The following is a 6,058-nucleotide window of genomic DNA, read 5'->3' as shown; positions in this document are numbered from 1 at the left end:
AGAATTCCTCCTCATCTCAGTCTTAAATTGGCTATGTCCTCTGGTCCTCGAGTCTCCCATGAGGGGTAACATCCTCCCAGCATTTATCCTGTCAATCCCCTTAAGAATCCTATATGTTTCAATGAGATCACCTCTCATTTGTCTAAACTGCAGTGAATAGAGTTCCACACTGTTTAGCCTTTGCTCATAATACAACCTGCCCATGCCTTCATCCTAGTGAATATTCTCGGAATTGCCTCCAATGAAATGATAACTTTTCTATGGAAGTGAACCAAAGCAGTTCACAGTGTACCAGATGTGGATACAGCAGCACCTTGTACATTTGCAGTAAGACTTCCCACTCTTACACACCAACCCCCTTGAAATAAGCGCCAACATTCCATTAGCCTTCCTGACTATCTGTTGCACTTTTATTTTAGCTTTCTGTGTTTCATGCATAAATAATCCCAAATGCCTTTGTATTGCAGCTTTCTGCAGTTTTCCTCCAATTAAATAATACTCTGTTCTCTTCTTCTCCCTTCCACATTGAACAACTTCACATTTTCCCACATTATACTACATTTGCCAGCTTTTTGTCTGCTTATTTAATCTATCAATATCCCTCTGTAAACTGTTTGAACACTTCTCACAATCTGTCTTTCTACCTTTTTCTGTGTTGACAGCAAATTTGGTTACAATACATTCACAGCCTTACTCTTGGTCAGGTTGCCAAACTGAAAAAGAACACTTTTATTTCCACTCACTGTCTCCTGCCCATTAGCCAGTTCTTTACTCATGCCAATATACTATCTCCAACAGCGAGGGCTCTTATCTTAAGACTTAACCTTTTCTGAAGTACCTTGATGAATGCCTTCTGGATGTCTATCCACTCAGGTTGAGACTTCCTTGAAAGACTCACATAAATTAGTCAGACATGATTTCCCTTTCATGAAGCCAAGCTGACTCTGCTCGATTAGATTATGGTTTAATAATTGGTTCTAATACTCTTCCAACAATAGTTGTAAAGCTAATTCATCTATAGTTATATGCTTTTTGCCTCCATCCATTTTTAAATAGGGTTGTCACATTGTCAGTTTTCCAGTCCTCTGGTACTTCACCAGAATCCAAACATTTTTGGAAAATTACAACCAATGCATCCTTTATCTCTGTAGCTGCCCCTTTTTAGGATGCTATTATGCAAGTCATCAGTGCTAGGGGTCTTATTTCTCTTTAGCTCCATTAGATTTTCTAACACTATTTCTCTTGTGATGGTACTTAATTCTTTAGTATTAATAGAAAGTTTGAAATATCTTCAACCATTAAGATTGGTGTAAAATGTCTGTTTAACCCCTCTGCTATTTCCTCGTTTCACTTTACTTTCTCCAGGTTCATTTCTAAGGGGCCAATATTCATTTTGTCTTCTATCTATCTTCCTTTTTATACATTTAAATAATCTCTAACTGTCAGGCTTATTTATATATTCCTTGCTAGTTTTCCCTCATTATTTATTTTCTCTCTCTTTATTAGCTTTTTAATCCTCTTTTGCGATATTCTGAAATTATCCAAGGCTCCAAGGCTATCATTGACTTTTGCTATCATAAATGCTTTTTCTTTCAACTTTATACTCTCCTTAACTTCTTTGGTTAGCCATGGTCGGTTCATCCTCTCTGAGAATCATTGCTCCTTTCTGAGATGTATTTTTGCTGAGAGTCATGAAATATCTAATTAAATGTCTGCCACTGTAGCTAATCTATCTGCCTAGTCCACTTCAGATAACTCTATTCTCATTTCATTGCCATTCCCCTTATTTAAGTTACACACAGTTGTTTCCAATACATGTTTCTCACAATCAAATTGAATATTAAATTCTATCATGTTATGATCACTAATTGTTCAATGATCTTTTACTCAATGTCATTTATTAAACCTTCTTTAATACCTCAATATCAGATCTAGGATAGCCTGTTCTCCGGTTAGCTCCATAATATTTTGCTCTGGGAAACTATCCCTAAAGCACTCTGCGAATTTGTGTCTTAGCTACCTCTTCCAACTTGATTAACTCAATCAACATGATGATTAAAATTGCCTTAATGAATGCTGTGTTATGTTATGTGCTCCTATTATTTGTTGATTTATGCCATTTCCTTCAGGTTGGCTCCAGTTTAGAGGTTTATCCATTACTCCTGCCAATGTCTTCTTTCTCTTGTTTTTTTTATATCCAACTGAATGGACTCTACATTATCCAAGCCTAGGTTATCCCACACAACTGTTCTCATTTCATTTCTCATTACAGCATTATTGCACCAGACTTTCCTTCCCTCCTATCTTTTTGAATGTTAAATATGCCTGAATGTTATCTTCTCAGCTTTTGTCTCCTTGCAACAATGTCTCCAGAACGGCTAAGCGATCATACTCATTTAACTTGATTTGCACCATCAGTTCCGCTACCTTACTCCAGATGTTTTGTGCATTAAGATGCAAAGCCTTTGGCCTGCTTTTTTTGCCATTTTTAATCATCCATAATCATTCTTATTTTTAAGCATCCGCGTGACAATATGTCTTGTACATGAAAAGAAGGACAAATCCAATCAGTAGTTATTGGCACATCAGTCTATGCTCAATCAGTAGTAAGTGGTGCCAAGGAAGTATGGAGTCAGCTATTATGAGGGGGCATAGCTTTAAATTAAGGGGTGGCCGGTATAGGAGAGATGTTAGTGGTAGATTCTTTACTCAGCGAGTCGTGAGTTCATGGAATGCCCTGCCAGTAGCAGTGGTGGACTTTCCCTCTTTATGGGCATTTAAACGGGCATTGGATAGACATATGGAGGATAGTGGGCTAGTGTAGGTTAGGTGAGGTTGGATCGGCGCAACATCGAGGGCCAAAGGGCCTGTACTGCGCTGTATTTTTCTATGTTCTATAATAAGTTACTCACCAAAGTTTAGTTTGGGCTCTGTGTGAACCATACAGCTCCTGACCACATTAAAGCCTTGCCTCAAACATGGACAAACCAGCTTAGTCCAAAGGGGAGGTGAGAGTAACCTTCCTTGACATTAAGGGTGCACTTCATTGAATGTGGCAACAAGGAGCTCTAACAAACCCAGGGTCAGTGGGAATCGGGGGAAAGCTCATCACTGCTTGAAGTTATATGTGGCACAAAGAAAGATGGTTGTGATTGTTGGAGTTCAGTCATTTCAGCTCCAGGACTCTGCAGGAGTTCCTCAGGGCTTGGCCCAACCATATTCAGCTGCTTCACCAATTACCTTCCATTCCTTATAATGATCTCATCATTTGCAACTTCTCAGATAGTGAAGCAATCTGTGTACAAACCCAACAAGACCTGTGCAAAATCTATGTTTAGGTTGACAAATGGTGAGTCAAGTTTGTGCCACATAAGTGCCAGGCAATACACATCTCCTATAAGAGAGTATCCAACCAACACACCTTCACATTTAATGGTATTACCATCACTGATTCCTAGGGACTACAATTAACCCGAAACTGGATTGGACTGGACTAGCCACATAAACATGAGGCTAAGAAGCTTGTAGTGAGTAACTCACCTCCTGACTCCCCAAAGCCTGTCCACCATCTATAAGCCATAAATCAGGAGTGTGATGAAATACTCCACACTTGCCTGGATGATTGCTGTTTCAACAATACACAAAATGTTTAACATCAGCCAGATCAAAGCAACCCTTTTGATTGGAACCACACCCACAAGTATTTACTCCTCCACAACCTACTGACAGTCGCGGCAGTGTGTAACATCTACAAGGTGGCTGTTGATGTGCACAAAGCTTCTTAAACAACACATTCCAAATACACAAGCACTACTACCTGGAAGATCCCAGATACATTTGGACACCCCATGTAGGTTCTCCTCCAAGCCACTCACTGTCCTGACTTGGAAATATATCACCAATCCTTTGTGTCACTGGGTCAAAACTGTCTAACTGCTTACCTCATGACATTATGGGTTTATCTCCAGCACATGGACTGCAATGATTCAAGGAAACAGTTCACTACAACCTTCTCTAGGACAGATAGGGATGGAAATAAATGCTGGCACAAACAGCAAAGTCTAAATCATTGGTGATTGAAAAAAATCATCAACCTGGACTCAGCTTTGGCCGGATGCCTGATAGTTCTCCTACTTATGGGTTCTTCGGTGACAAACCCTTTGCCAGCTGTTGGTACCTGTCCATGAACTGTTCATCAGTATGCGCCTGAATTATATCTGTGAATTTTCTATGAATGCAACTGTCCTGGTGGACAATGAGAGAGAAGCAGATGATAGTACATCCCCCATATGTTGTAAATCTTTATTATCAAAGATAGGTTAGGGTTAGGGTTAGGATTAGGGTTAGGGTTAGAGTTAGGGTTAGGGTTAAGGTTAGGGTCAGAGCCAGGGTCCGGGTTACGATTAGGATTAGGATTAGGATTAAGGTTAGAGTTAAGGTCAGGGTCAGGATTAGGGTCAGGCTCAGGAAAGGATGAGGGTTAGGGTTAGAGTTAAGATTATGATTTGAGTTACTGTTAGGTTTGGGATTAGGGTTTCGGTTAAGGTTAGGGTTAGGCGAGCTACTGATTTCTTCTCTGCTCTTGGATTGTAGGACATAGCAGTGAGGGACTGCAGTGCAAATTTTAAAATTCAGACATTAACGAGTTGCTCATTTTTCTTGTTTGTCTCTTGTACCCATGTCTCAAGAATGTGTTTGAGACACTCTCATTCTTCTAGGAGAAAGTGAGGACTGCAGATGCTGGAGATCAGAGCTGAAAATGTGTTGCTGGAAAAGCGCAGCAGGTCAGGCAGCATCCAAGGAGCAGGAGAATCGACGTTTCGGACGTAAGCCCTTCTTCAGGAATGAGGAAAGTGTGTCCAGCAGGCTAAGATAAAAGGTAGGGAGGAGGGACTTGGGGGAGGGGCGTTGGAAATGTGATAGGTGGAAGGAGGTCAAGGTGAGGGTGATAGGCCGGAGTTGGGGTGGGGGCGGAGAGGTCAGGAAGAAGATGGCAGGTTAGGAAGGTGGTGCTGAGTTAGAGGGATTTAACTGAGACAAGGTGGGGGGGAGGGGAAATGAGGAAACTGGAGAAATCTGAGTTCATCCCTTGTGTTTGGAGGGTTCCTAGGCGGAAGATGAGGTGTTCTTCCTCCAATTGTCGTGTTGCTATGGTTTGGCTGTGGAGGAGTCCAAGGACCTGCATGTCGTTGGTGGAGTGGGAGGGGGAGTTGAAGTGTTGAGTCACGGGGTGGTTGGGTTGGTTGGTCCAGGTGTCCCAGAAGTGTTCTCTGAAACGTTCCACAAGTAGGCGGCCTGTCTCCCCTATATAGAGGAGGCCACATCGGGTGCAGCGGATGCAATAAATGATGTGTGTGGAGGTGCAGGTGAATTTGTGGCGGATATGGAAGGATCCCTTGGGGCCTTGGAGGGAAGTGAGAGGGGAGCTGTGGGCGCAGGTTTTGCATTTCTTGCGGTTGCAGGGGAAGGAGGTTGGGTTGGTGGGGGGTGTGGACCTGTCGAGGGAGTCACGGAGGGAGTGGTCTTTTCGGAATGCTGATAGGGGAGGGGAGGGAAATATATTCCTGGTGGTGGGTCTGTTTGGAGGTGGCGAAAATGACGGCGGATGATACGCTGTATATGGAGGTTGGTGGGGTGGTAGGTGAGGACCAGTGGCGTTCTGTCCTGGTGGCAGTTGGAGGGGTGGTGCTCAAGGGCGGAGGAGCGGGAAGTGGAGGAGATGCGGTGGAGGGCATCATCGACCATGTCTGGGGGGAAATTGCGATCTTTGAAGAAGGAGGCCATTTGGGTTGTACGGCTTTGGAACTGGTCCTCCTGGGAGCAGATGCGGCGGAAACAAAGGAATTGGGAATATGGGATGGCGTTTTTAACAGGGGGTAGGGTGGGAGGAGGTGTAGTCTAGGTAGCTGTGGGAGTTGGTCGGTTTATAGTAAATGTCCGTGTTGATTCGGTCGCCCGAGATAGAAATGGAAAGGTCTAGGAAGGGGAGGGAGGAGTCTGAGACGGTCCAGGTGAATTTGAGGTCGGGGGTGGAAGGTGTTGGTAAAGTGGATGAACT

This window comes from Chiloscyllium punctatum, chromosome 27 (genome assembly GCF_047496795.1).
Source record: "Chiloscyllium punctatum isolate Juve2018m chromosome 27, sChiPun1.3, whole genome shotgun sequence".
Classification (NCBI taxonomy): Eukaryota; Metazoa; Chordata; class Chondrichthyes; order Orectolobiformes; family Hemiscylliidae; genus Chiloscyllium; species Chiloscyllium punctatum.
This window is presented reverse-complemented; position numbering follows the sequence as displayed.